At 25.5% G+C, this 15278-nt stretch overlaps 1 protein-coding gene across 14 annotated transcripts in view; it reads left to right on the forward strand.

Annotated features, from left to right (window-relative positions):
• Window positions 1-13335: 13335 nt before the first annotated feature.
• LOC126905683 (uncharacterized) overlaps window positions 13336-15278 on the forward strand; it is a 41102-nt gene continuing 39159 nt past the window's right edge. For all 14 annotated transcript variants that reach the window (XM_050685625.1, XM_050685627.1, XM_050685629.1 and 11 more), the window contains exon 1: window positions 13336-13627. The gene's annotated coding sequence lies outside the window, so the exon portion shown is untranslated. The remainder of the gene's footprint in view (window positions 13628-15278) is intronic.

The following is a 15278-nucleotide window of genomic DNA, read 5'->3' on the forward strand; positions in this document are numbered from 1 at the left end:
AATTAAAATATTAATATGTATAATACCTGAGTATAATTATATTAAGTATTATTATACAATAACATTAGTTTAGTAAGTTTTGGTTGTTAAAGAGTTGGGCAAATATTGTCTATGCACTCAGACCTGTAGATTGTGCGTACTTTCTATCGAATTATATTAAATCGGTTTTTTCACATAAGTGATCCCATCGAAGATTTGTTGCCATATTTAGGAAATCCTATTCAATAACATTAATATACAGTATGATTTGTTAAGGATAAAACAACCTAATTTTATTGTTAAGTAATAATTTTATTTATTTTCATGAATCATTGTAAATATCAAGTTTATTGTAAGAAAAAAATCATTTTCAAAGTTATATTTTAGTAGTAATTTTTAAAAGTTAAATAAGTACCTATTATTTTTATTACTACTAAATGGTAAATTGATTAAATTTAATTTTTACTGGTCAATAATCAGATTTATATTACTTTTTTTTAAGTTAATATAATTTTAATTATAGGTGAAATGGAATCACAACGTATAATTCATAACAGTGCTTTATGGTAAAAATAGAAATGTCGCTAAACACAATTCGGCTCCTCACCTTTTCTAAATTATTAAATAATAATATAACAAAAAGTAATAAATTTTGCTTTTTGAGTTTTTAATTTTGTATTATTACAAAACTGGTAATTGACCAGTCAAAATTAAAATTAATGTTGAAATTAAAATTAACATTATATAATAAAAATTAAAGAATTGTTTTTTGTGGATAAATTTTCAACCTCCCTTCTAGATCAAATTTTAATGTATTTCACTGCTTAAAATATATGTAGTAGAGTTTATTTTAACATATTTATATAAAAAATTAGGATTATAATGATTACAAACTTTCCATTCTTATATCATTCAACAGATGTAATTATTCAGGGGTTCAGTAAGTAATGAAGCGGGTTTCTATTTTTAAATTTACAAATATTTAGCGGTAATTTTTAAGAAATATTTAAATAATGTTTATTCTCAATAAAAATATTAACATAGAAAATATATACGCATCACGTTCACATTCGTTTTCAGCGTTCATTCTAAAAACTCTGAATATTATCTTATAATAAATAGGTTTTTTGTGTTTTTATAATTACTCATTCAACCATCTTAAAGTTTAAATTAATCACTCAGTAATAAGTCTGATATTTTGATTGCATTGACAATCTTAGCCATAGAAATGCACGAAATTTAGGAAGCCATAAAAATACACAAATTTTAAGAAGCCATAGATATGTACAAATTTTAAGTAACCATAGAAATGCACAAAATTTAGGAAGCCATAAAAATGCACAAAATTTAGGAAGCCATAAAAATGCGGGTATTTTAAGAAGTCTTATAATTGCACAAAATTTAGGAAGCCATAAAAATGTACAAAATTTAAGAAACCATAAAAATGCACACATTTTAAGAAACCATAGAAATGCACAAATTTTAGGAAGCCATAAAAATGCGGATATTTTAAGAAGCCTTATAATTGCAAAAAATTTAGGAAACTATAGAAATCAACAACATGCAGGAAGCTGTAAATCATGAAATATATGAACCTTAAGACATCAAAAATAGTTTTTTTATCAAAAATATTTATGATTTTAAGAGAAATCTAGTGACTATTGCTAAAATAATAACCGTGTATTGAATTTAGTGTTAATTATTTTTTTAATGTTTAACATTTTGAAGTTCAATAATGATAATTTTTAAATAATTCTATATTAAATATTATTTATAGTTTTATGTTATATATTTTTTTTTAACTTTGAACTCTGATTTAAACAACATAGTATTTATATACAGTTAAATATCTTTTTTAAATTTCTTTATTAATAAAAAATTTTTCTTCAACTTTAATTAGAGGTATAACATTTGAAAATAACAATTATTTTTGTAATATAATAAAAATATTTTATTGAGTTAAAAATTTCGTAAATATTTAAATCTTAATAATGTCCTTTTAATAATGATTATATACTAATAACTATAAGTTGTAGACTGCGATTCGTTTGTATAATTTTTAGGGTCTTAACGCATTTATATTATTAATACAACAATAACAATTCCGCAATGTCTGTGTTTTCGCAAGTGTTATAATTTTTTAATTTTGTAAGCAATATCTTAGGTTTTACTCAAATTTTAGTAATGAAGTAATGAATACATTCAACTATAAATTAATTTATAAAATCTACTTGGAAATAAAAAAAAAGTTTAAAGGTTTAAAAAGTCTACACAAAGGAAACGTTGGGCGTTTATTTTAATTATAAATTAAAAAGTTAATATATTAATCTCGTGTAGTTCAAAAAAAGGAAATATAGGCAATACGATAGAGTAGCGACACATTACTGACGTGGCCTAGTTGGTAGAAGTATAGACGACATTTGACAGTCATTAAAATCACTATCATAAGAAACGCTTTGATGCAAATCTGTATATAATGTTTAATTTTAAGAAATTGTTGGATTATTCCAAAAGTAACGTCAACTCCTATTTCCTTAATTATATCCTAATTAAAGATGTATGATATACATGTATAATATATGAAAATTATTCTTATTATAGCAATCAAATTTAGTATGAAATTGATATTCGATAATTTAGTATTGTAATTTTTATGAAGACATATATAGTTGTGTATTTGGTTACCTCCATGGCAAACATGTACCGAAATTGTAAGCAAGGCGGACAAGTTAACAATTCTTTCTAACTAGTTGAAGTTGAGTTGGTTTTAAAAAATGAGTAACTATCTCTTTGGTGTTCCAAAGATGACTTGATAAATTAACTCACATGCTTATGATCTCATTTTATCATGATAATAAATTAGAAAAATCATAAGAATCAATGTCTTAAAAAAAATTTTATATCAGTTTTTAAATACAAAAAAAAAATTGCTGAAAATATTATTTTTCTTTATAATACAATTTTTGGCATATTTTTAAAAACATTAAAAATTTAAGGGGATTTTCAATTCTTTGAAACTTATTGGTTCAACTAGATTACAATAGGATTCATTTGATGCCTGACTCAACAAAACTGGTCCAATGAAAACTGAAAATTGGGCAAACAAAAATAACACAATCTAATAATAAACTGTTTTTGATGTCCTCGGGAAATTATAATTGGTACCTCTATTTAACATAGGTAGAAATTTAATGTACTTTCATTGAAAGATTTTACATATATTAAACATTATATAAAAGCCAGCAAAATAAAATTCCCTAAACTCAACAATAAATATTAATGTGTTATCTTCTACATAATTTCTACATACATAATGCAAGAAAAACTAAAATAAATAATAAAACAATATGTTAACCTATTTCTAAGTTACATATAATTTAGTTATTACACATATTATAAAAAAAGAGTAATAATATTAATGATATTTATTTATGTGTTATCAACCTTCATGTAAAAGCAATAACTATTAAATTGACGTCAGGATCTTTTTAAAGTGTAGGTAAAAAATGTCTTGTAAATAGAAAAGCATTAACGTCAACTTGTATGAAAAATATTTCAAAACGAAACACATCTAATGCAAAATAAAATTTATTCATTTTTTTTGGCACAACTCAAATGTGTGGTGCCTTAGGGCTCTTGTCCCCATTGCCCTCCCTTAGCTCACCCTTTTTCTCTTCAAACATTTTTAAAATTTAACCTGTTTCAAAAGGGTTTTAAGTATATTATTGAATGGTACTAAATAAAAAATGTTGAAACTTCTCTTTAGGTCATTAAATTTTTCAAAAATATCTCGACAAAAAAATTATTAACCTTTTTTGAAACCACTCTGACGAAGAGAAAATTTAGAGAGGGGGGGAAGAAAATATGCATTATATACTATTATCAACTCCTTTATAGTTTTAAAAAAAATATTTTTATTAGTTCATAATTTTTGAAGATCTCAATGTTTTTTTAGATATAGACGGAAAATTTGTTAAGCATAAAAAATACAATTTTAATATGAAAACTAAAATAAAATATTTTTGAAAAAATGATTTTATCGAAAATATTTTAGATTCCTTGATGCATTGTCTTATAAATTAATTTATAATTTTATTTGTTTTAGACTTATAATACTTTTGAGCAAGCTAAATTTAAAAAAATGGATACATTTTCAACTTTTTTAGTTATATTTAGCAATATTTTATACAATAGATAAACATGATCTTCGATGCCAACTTACTAATCCCTGTAGTCTATATTAAAATATTTTGTTAAATTAATGAAGTGCTATATTTCATATTTAATTTCTTTTCAGATTGGCATATAAAAAATTTCATTAAAATATATTAATTTTACAAAAATATTATAATTTTAATTGTCATTTTTTGTTCTTAAATCAACTTTGTGAAATAATTAGAACTTGATTTTCTTCAAATTTATAATTCTAAAATAATTAATTTTAATATGTATTAAATTATATGCTTAAACATAATGAAATTAATTTTTTTATTCGTAATAATTCTGTTTAATACAAATCTGGTATTTTAATAATTATATTTTCTTATTATTCAATACTGTGTACCATTAATTAGTAGTTAATAAACACAACCTTACTTGAGTGTTAGCTTTTAAACTTTAAGATTTATTTCAAGTATTGCATATTAATTAATTCAATCTATGTTTTAACTAACAGGTATATCATAAACATAATTAAATAAAAATAATTCCATTTAATTTATTTGCTACATTGTTTAATTAATTATTTATAAATTGTAAAAAAATATTAAGTAGCCTTGAAATTAATGATTTTTCTGCTCTCAACCTTGACTCAAAACGAAAATATCTTATAAATTTAATGTTAAAAATAAAAACTCTCTTTTTTAAAATAAATTATCAAAATACTATATTTATAAAAATAAACACAAAAACTACTCAATAATTAATTGAATCAATTAAAATTTATTGAAACAATATGTACATGTTTTATTTTTATATTATTAGTATATTCAAACTCCATTGTTCAGTGGCATAGCCAAGGGGCCAAAGGAGTCATGCCCCTCTTCATTTAAAAACAATATTCATATCTAAAATTAAATGATGAACAAAATAAATATATTAAAAAATTCTAGCTACGCCACAGTCATCAACTATTTGATTTTATCTTTAAATAGATAAAAGTAGACATTAAATAAATAGTGATCAATTTTAAATATATATGTATGTATATAGTTTTCAAATTATTACTATTAAAATTAGACGCATTTAAATTATTTAGTAATTTTTTGGCTTAACTGGTTATTTACTAAATTGTTAATATAAAGTGTATATAAGCCTGACTGATTTATTTTGTCATTAAAAACCACTACTGTTTTTATTATTTGTTCAAAAATATTAGTTTTTAAGTTATATCACTTTTCCATTTTATATTATAAATAGCAGTTAGCTATTTTTTATTATAAATTTTTTTAATTAAAATTTAGAGACTCCCTTGTAATGAAATATTTGTATAGTAAACTAGCTATCAAAGTTATAATGATTTTTTTATAACAAAGTCTCATTAAATTCGAGTATAAAAATTCTTGCATACATTACATTGTAATTATTTATTGATTGGCCCTCAATGAATGCAATTAGATTTTAAATGAATAGCATCAATGTATCTATGACTTATCAAAATTCTTAATGAGAAGTTAATTTAGCAGATATTTTTTATAATAATTTTTTGTTCTTTACGAAGGAAACTAATAATGAATAATGTAAAAAATGATATTAGTGACTTTCTATCAAATAACGAGTTTAATTGCTTTCCATTTAATAAATGTTAGAATAATTATAAATATAAATTAAATAAACACAAATATTAACAGAGAAATTTGAATTCTAATTTTTGTATAATATTACAACATTATTTCATTTTTAGTCGTGTAAAGTATTCTACTAAAAATATTTTAATACTTTTTTTGTATTTTACGTTGTTATGAACTCGTTGATCTGAAAAAATGTATATTCAAATATGTATTCTGAATACATTTTTTTATATTTAAATACTATAAATATCATAAACTATTAAGATTAAGATTCGGTAAATTAATAGTTTATGATAATTATATTTGAACAATCAGAAAAAATTAAGGAAAAAAATTGTTGAAGGTTTTCTATTATTATTCGTGCAGCAAATATTTCTTTATCATTCACCAGTATTTAGAAAAATATTTAGAAAATATCAGTATAAACAGTATATTACTAAATCGTTAAAATTTAATTATTTAGAAATCTATAATATTTTTTATGTTATCTTTTATTTTTGTAAATTTTTAACATAAAAAATATATTTATAGTATTTAGTCATTTTAGTTTCTTCTTTCTTATTTTATAAATAACCTTCAATAACTATCCGGTTCTGAAACTATCAATTGTTCTGACACCCAGTGAATTATATAGATTGAATTTATTGAAAATATTGTTAATAAAATTTATAAAAATTGATTTTTTATTGCAATAGTTATTTTACATTAAAAAGATGTATATATTTTTTTAATATACTCAAAATATTTGAGAATATTTTATAATTTTTTAATTATCCAAAAATTTATTTTAAATATATTTTTTATTAAATTTCAAATACATATTTTAAGTATTCTTTTTATTTTTAATTTTAACCATTCTTTCAAATACTTTATTTTGAATACAAAATAAAAGTATTTTTTATAAGAATGCTCTCTTTTAGATATCTGAAAACTAAAAACTTAATTTTTTGATAATCATTTTGTTTATTGTACTTTCAATATTAATATGAAATAATTACGAAATAGCTACAAATTATAATTAGCCGATAAGTTTCTAATATTAATAATAATATTTAATATATTTTTTTTAATTAAGAATTCAATGCCAAATAATTATGTTACAGAGGAGATACTATAAACAGACAAAAGCAGGATTATCACGAATTATTAGTTTATATTTCAGGGGCCTCATTGAAAATTTGAAACTTATTATATTATTTTTAAGAACAGTAAAAAAGCACATGATTTAACTAAAAGTAATCATTAATTCAAGTCCATAATTTACGTCTATAAATAAACGGGCATGCTATAGAATATAGTTACAGATATAACTATAGTTCACAAAGAACATAAATAAATTGAGAAAAAATTGATATTTCTATAAAATTAATAAAAAAATTAAAACAATAAATAATTTTTCCTTACTATAGAACAAATTGAATGGTATTATTAGCAGTTATTGGCTGCTGTCAACTACTTAAATAAACAATTGATATGCAGTACAAACAATTTATGGTAAAATCATTCTCAATTTAAGTTTTAATATTTTATAAAGTGGTATTTTTTTCCAAGTAAGGCTATAAGTTACATTATTTTAGTACATAAAAGAAAATTTAAGAAAAGTTTAACATCGAAATCAAAATATCAAAACATTAAAATCTATTGTTTTTAGTGATAAAACCTATATTGCATTTCTATTCCTAATTATATATCAAAAAATTAAGAAATTTAATAAAGAATAAATTAGAAATGTTATATTCAGAATTCAGAAGTTGAAAGCCTTAAAAAACGATTTCTAAAAATTGCAAAAACACTATTTCATTTACAACGCTTATCTTAATGATTGAGACAATATATGCCCCGTCTGGACAAGTCCAGTGTTGCCAGACGTACAATTTGGACCGTATGCATACGGTATACGATACTGATTTATAAAACGTACCTAAACATACGGCAATATAATTAAAAAAAGAAATTCGACAGTCCCATTAATCTACGTTTTTGCTTTTTTCTTTGACGAAAAAATTGATAAAAATATATATGATTTCTATTATCATCACCGACATATATATGCAGTTAACCCTTTCAGTTCTAAATTTTATTTTTGCCAATTTTTTTGATCAATAATGTGTACTTATTTTGAATGTAATAATTATAATAATAATTTATTGCCGTAATAACATTAATATAACTGTGACTCGATAAATTATCAATATAATATTATGTTAATTTATATTTTTTTTTTTGTGAACCCATATTATCAAAAACAGGGTTAATAATAAGTTATGTTACTAATAAAGCATCTCCCAGAAAATTGTATTTGCAAACCTCGAGAAATGTAGTTCCGCCATTGTTTTGTTATTTTAAGATAGAACTTTGCTTCATGAAATAGTTTGGGCCTAAAATTTTTTTTTTTTTTGAAAACCTATAGGGACATCTATCAATTAAGTTTACAATTATTGTATTGTTATAACTATCGTGTGATAAAAGTTATGAATTAATGACTTTCACGGACAGAATTGATTAATCGCTAAATACTGAATGGTAAAATCAAAGTTTGGAATTTTTTTAGCACAAACAAAATAAGCTCAACATGTCAGAAAAATATTTAACTAAAATATGTGTAATGTTATATAATATAGTTTTAATATAGCATTAATATGTATGTTTATACAACAACAAAAACAATTTTTTCTAAAATATAATATGCTTACTGCTAATTAAAATAACACTACCACTTGTTATACATATAGTAGAATATAATTGGATCTACCATTAATAGTGTAATTTGTCGAAATTAATATTTTTTTTCATAAACTCGTCCCAATAACATTTTTTTCGTGATAGTTTTTTCCTTTATACATACTTAAAGCTTCATTCAAACACGGCCAGAGCTTTACTTTTACTCGACAAACCGCATCACAAAATCATGTATTTTTCGGTGTTATTTTTGATGGTATAAACAAGTGATTTTTTTACACAAAATATTGGACACATATGTGTACTGCGATTGTTGCAGATTCGTTTGTTAAGTTTTTAAATTTTGGTTTGGTAAACAAAATTCGACTAGAACAGGAATAGATCTATTCTCGAACAAACTAAGAAATGCTTACATTAATACAATTCTAAATTACGTTTAGTGTCATTTTATTAAAATTCCGTACCAGGAGATCATGAGATTTCGCGAAAAGTACTTATATAATTAATATTTTAGACGGTATCGCGTAACAAACATCAAAATGTAATACCAGGAATTCATAAGGACTTGCGTATGCGATTATACTTTTAGGGGTTTTGAGAAGATTGATTCGTCGTGACCGTATTTTCATTGCTATGGTGCCTTATGCGCAATTGTCGATAGGCGGCTCAGCAAGAGCCGGGACGTAGCGTGACTACATTGTACGGATTAGCAGTGCATCTCAGCAGCCGCAAATAAGATCATGATGACATCTATCCTCAGAACTCAAAATTCACCGGTGTAAAAACTTTAAGCATATGAATTCAATGAAGTTGCAATGATTTGTCGTTTACGGGACAACATTTACGCCATGGTGGATGTTCGCGAGGACAAATCACGTCTTGGACAGCCTATACTACTAACTTATTTAAATTTTGTTAGATCAATAACTCGAGATGGTGTGTCTCACTAACATTTTTCAAGTGATCACCAAAATAATTCACCATAACTTACATAATGATACTTAACTATATAAATATAGATTTTTATGAATTACTGGTTTTGATATTATATTTTTTTCTGAAACTTTTTAAAACCAAATCCTCAGATAACTTATGATACTTTTGCGTTGCACAATTTATTTTTTTAGAATACTAGAATTATATTTAAAACTTTATTCTTTCAATAATATAACGAAACTAGACACTAAAATTAATTGAATTAAAACATATTTCATCGAATGGATTTTATTACTCATATAGTATTGGTTAAATTACTTTTTTTAAGTATTCCAAATATGCATATAATACTTTCAAAAAAAAGTATTCTGAATGAACTTTTGAATAATGTAAGAATACTATAAAAAATTTTCTTTATAATATAAAATGAGAAATAATTATAGATGACTATTGACAAAAAAATTCATTAATGAAATTAAATTCAGCTTTTTTTTTTTATATAATTGCTTGCGTTGAGAGAAAATATTAATAGATCAACTGTGATAAAAGTTGAATACTTAATAGTTTAATAGTCATTAGTTGGGTAGATCGAATTATTAAAATTATTAATTCAACATATTTTTTTGTGAAACACGACATCGTTATGTCAACACCATAAAAGTACCATACCACTAATAGTAAACACCATTTGGTTATTTATAAATCAAAAATTATACTCCAACCTAACAATGTATAAAAGTGCTTAAATTATTATTAAGACCTATTTCTTTAGTATTTATATGCAAATTACAAGTGATTAGCTATTTGGCGTATTTGATTCAGAATACAACCCAAGAATATTATTCGATAGTACTGCTAATGAGTTGTGTTATTTTGCATTACTAATATTTTAACAATAGACAAATTTTAGGAAACTAAACGTTAAAGTGATTTATGAAGTTTTCCAAAATTTTATGATATAATCAACACTTGTATAATACATAGTATGAAATGCAGTTATAACTAAATTATATTTTGGAAAAGTAAGGTTTTTCGAATCACTGTATTCACACATAGATTTTTAATCAAACACTAGGAATTTATTTTTATTTTATAATTAAGATATTTTTCTAAAATGTCTCTTAAATAAGGAAGTATGAGATCAGACAAAATAAATTATAATTTCAACAAATTTACTTGAAATAATTTATTTTATTGAAATAAAGTATAGATAAAATGTTTATAATTTTCATTAACAAACGTATTGTATATTTATTAAATAAATATGATAACAAAATAAACATATAGGAAAGATCGGATAATGGTGCCCACTTAATGAAAATGGCTATAAAATCTGTAATAATTGACATAAAGAATAGAATTAAATTTTAAAGTACAGACTAAATGACTTCCATTTATTTTTATACGCGATGAGAAATTAAAATACAAATAATATTCAATGACACGCGATTTCCTAAAAAATAATTTTGGACGAAATTATTCGCATAAAAGTGTAATATCGCACTCTATAACAATAAATATAATAAACACATGTATTTTAATTATTTGTTATAAACAATAAAATATGTTTGAAAACTTTTTATTTGCTACATTGTTTTTTTTTCAACTCTATTTTATTGTCAAATTAAAGGTTAGTGTATAAAATAACAAAAGCGATTATCTTACACAAAATTATTATTTTAAGAGAACACGATTAGCTAGCGTTAAAATAATAATATAGTATTGTATTTAATTATAAACATTGTTTAGCGTTTAGTTGAGAGTAAATTGATACTTATTTATATTTAATAAATTATATGTTTTTTCAAAATCTTTTACTATCTTTTTAAACTTGTCTTCAACAGAAGTATTGAAAACTCTTAAGTTTGTGTTTGATTCTTCTGATATTTGCTGTAATGTAGAAGGACCCAAAGGAAAACAGTACTTCGACTTAAACTCATATGAAATGTTTTGCATTTGTACACAAATATTGTCTATATTATTATAATTTTTTTCATTTGCTAATTTAATAATTGTTTTCATTTTCTGTATTGCTGCAAGTATTGTTGTGTCAACATTGTTTTTGCCGTAAATAATGGACAACAGGTATGCTAACGAATTTTCCATGGCCGTAGTCATTTTTTGGGGGATGCAAGTATAATATGAATTATATGAATGGTTATACACCTCGTCGATTTTATAAATGTTATGCATTAACGACCAAGAAAAAATCTTTTCCAAAATATTAGCATAATTACAGCTTAACAAATAATATAATTGACGCGCTTTTTCACTTACGTTGTTTTCAGTAACAATATCTGTTGCTGGGAAGAGTTCTTCAGAAGTTTGATTCGATCCTTCTTTCAGTATAACACCCATGTCATGGTTAATTTTTAGCCAATTTTCACTTTTTATCAATTCATTTAGCGTTTCGACTATGTTAGACGCTTCTGAGCTAACAGCGACAAAAAAGAGCAAGACTAAGAATTTCTCAAACATTTTGAAAAATTATAAAATGATTTAGTTTTAGTACCTGTTAAGTATTTTTATTATATATATATTTTAAATGCTGAATCATTAACGCAAAGTAAATAAATTATAAATATAAATAAATTTACTATAATCATTTAAATATTAAAAGCATTTTTTGTAGAAAAAAGACATCTAAGTAGTAAATATTAACATGTTTTCATCATAAAATGAGAATTAAAAAAAAAGATATATTGCCATTTTATTGTAAAAATAAAATAAAAGTAAACACATTACTTTATACCAAAATCATAAAATTTACAATAGTATGAATGAAATTTTATTTTATTGTAAATGTAAAAATTCAAGTGTATTATATAATTATATAAAACGTACTAACTTAAATATTACTAGAAATGAACCGCAGATTATAAAAATTTATGAAAACATTTTTCCAAGGGCAAATTTAAGTCTAAATCGAACTCAGTTTTTTTACTTGCTTTTGATTACAATGCGTTTGTTGTTACATTCATTATCATTTTGTTCGAAAAATTATTTTTGTATTCGACATAAAATAATATATCAAAAGATTTTATTGAAAAGTTTATTTTCTTAGTTAGGAAATTTTGTAATATTGTTTTTTTACTGTGTAATACACAAAAATAATTATCCTATAGTTCAAAGAGTAAAGTAAATAATTTAATTGTTCATAAAATTTCATTAAAAAGAAAAAGAGGTTTTAATGGTTATAATAATAAATAGATATTTACGTCATATAACACGACTGACTGTTTTTTCACATAAAAATAAATAAATGTGTCCCGACGATTGTTTAACTGTGTGAAATTGGCAGTCGAACTAAAAAAAATAACGTTATTTTCAATTAAGCAAATATTTAACAACTATGTGTTCTAGTGAAATATTAAATCACAGAAATTGTAAAATTATTAATATACAAATGATGAAACCTAACAGATTCACTTCGGAGCTATTTTTTACGGTAGTGATGTTAATCACTGACAGATATCATCTATACTTTTATTCGTAATATGCCACGACTCCAATTTACTAGGTTTTATTTTTAATTTGAATGAGCAAAAAAAAACTTTGTTGGGACTTTTGCAACCGGAAGACTCAATTAAAATATTTATTTCAGTGGAAATAATAAATGTGTTTAAAACGATTGAACAAACTAATACGGTTAAGAAATGTATTTTTTGCGTCTAGTGATTTCAAAAATTAGATATTTTCCAATATTGGATATAATTAAACTTTTCCATTATTGCGCACAGCTGGACCTTCACAGCGAAAGTCACACAGTATTTACACATTGCCAAAACTCACCACTGTGATCGCTTTTTTTTTAATTTACACTCTCTTTGGATTGTTATACACCTAAATGCCGACACCACCACACGGTGCTGCTACCTTCGCTGTCCACCTCCAGATCGCTGTACCGGAACCGGTCCGGTGGTGGCTGATGGCAACGGTGGTCGGTGCGCACTGTTCTGTTAGTCAGTCGTTCACCACGCACCCGGTCGGCATGCCCAACGTCGCGTAACCTGTCCATACGGTTATATTCATTAAACACACACACACCAAAACATTCAGTCCGGTCGCGCAGTCATCAGGTGCACACCTGCCGCCGCATCCTATTCAAACTCGTGTGTTTGTTATCCATTTTGGCGCCGAATTTTATTTTTTGGATTATTTTGCCATCGTTATACTTAACCCTATACCGGTGCCGACAAATTGCTCGAGGAACATAAATAAGAAGAACACGCCGGGACTTACAGGTAATACAATTGATATTGATAGCTTTTTTTTTTTTTTTATCACGTCGTTATAGTTTTTCCATACTTCTCTTCCACCTCTTCATCGTCCGTTTTATCAACTAGGTGTTGGACGGTCCCACGGTCACCTCTATTAATAACTACGCACTGAATTCGATATGATTAAATGAGACATTATTTAAAATTTAACCGCCGGTCGTTACAATACTATTTGTTGGTCGTACTTAAAAAATGTCTAGTTTTTTATTTTCGGGGTGACTTGAACGCTGGGGTGTGTGTATCGCATCATTGAACATATTTGTCGTTATCCTTACCGATTTTTGTGGTTTTCCTAGCGAATTAGCGACAGGTAATATTTGAACGTTTAAAACGGAACAAAAAAACTGGACTGCCAAACACCATTTCGCTTTCAATGATTTACCGGTTTTTAAAACTCAATGTCATTGCCGTCGAATTTTATTAATACTATTAGTATCTTAATGACCGAGACCGAAGGGCAATAGTTTTGCAGTCTGATGGAATTCGACCGTTATTAGCCGTCGAAACGAATCGACATTAGTTTTGGTGACATCTATGATTAACAAGGTGTGTTGTCGCTCCATAGTCTATTACGAGCAAATGTGATTTTTAGAATTCCATACGGCGGCCAGTCGGTATGTTAAACGGTCATTTTTTGTATTAATTGTACAACATTCTAGACTGTAATTTTTGTTACGGTCGTATTGCATAACTCGGTCGGCAGTTAATCACAAACGCGTCTACCTGTAGTAATTTTTATTGTCTTAAACGCCAGCGAAAATCGACAACGATGTCAAAAGTCAAGACCGTAGTGCAGCAATAGCTGTGTTAAAAAGACAGGGGGTGTCGTTAAAACATCCAAGGCCACGTTGAGCATTGCCCTCTCCGCCTACGACACGTTTGGTTTGCCTGTCGATTCGCCATTACTTTTATCATTATATTATACGTAAAATCATGTGCAGTCGAGAGTGGTTTTTTTTTTTTGGTCGACAGAAATAAAAATGCACGAACTCTTTTTAAAAAGGGTAGAATAATAGACATCGAATTTGGACCAAGTTCGCGGCGTGTCTATTGCATTGTTCGCGGTCTAGTTGCAACACACACTCAGTGCACACGTAGGTATTCACACGAAGGCGCTTGAGCTCTACAATGACACTATTAGTGTGTATGTCCAAGGGGCGATTGAAATTAAACGACAATTGTGTGTTGAAATTTTATGTACCCGAATCGAATCTTTAAGTGCCACGACTTGTCGCACTTCATAATGTTGAAAACTTAAAAAAATATTATATCTCTATATATAACGATTGTTATACGTTTGGCGTACGCCACTAATTGGACTTGAGTCAAGTTTAGTGTCGGCCGGTGCATTTTAAAAACTTGGACCTACAGATCGGACAAGATGAAAGTTTAATGAGATTCGTCTTCGTGTATGAGTGGGAAACTCGTTTGCGAATTAATTGTTGTACTTTAGTCCTTGGCGAATTCAAACCCAAACGTAGGCGAAATTAATAAACATGTTTTTGTTATTATTACCGCATTTATTACAACAAAATTATTAGAAAATGTTCTCATCGAGTTCAGGATGTGTCTATTATAGTTTTGAGTACGTAAAAGTGTATCCATTATTCTCATT

The sequence above is a fragment of the Daktulosphaira vitifoliae genome, unplaced genomic scaffold (genome assembly GCF_025091365.1).
Source record: "Daktulosphaira vitifoliae isolate Bord-2020 unplaced genomic scaffold, ASM2509136v1 Scaffold_4, whole genome shotgun sequence".
Classification (NCBI taxonomy): Eukaryota; Metazoa; Arthropoda; class Insecta; order Hemiptera; family Phylloxeridae; genus Daktulosphaira; species Daktulosphaira vitifoliae.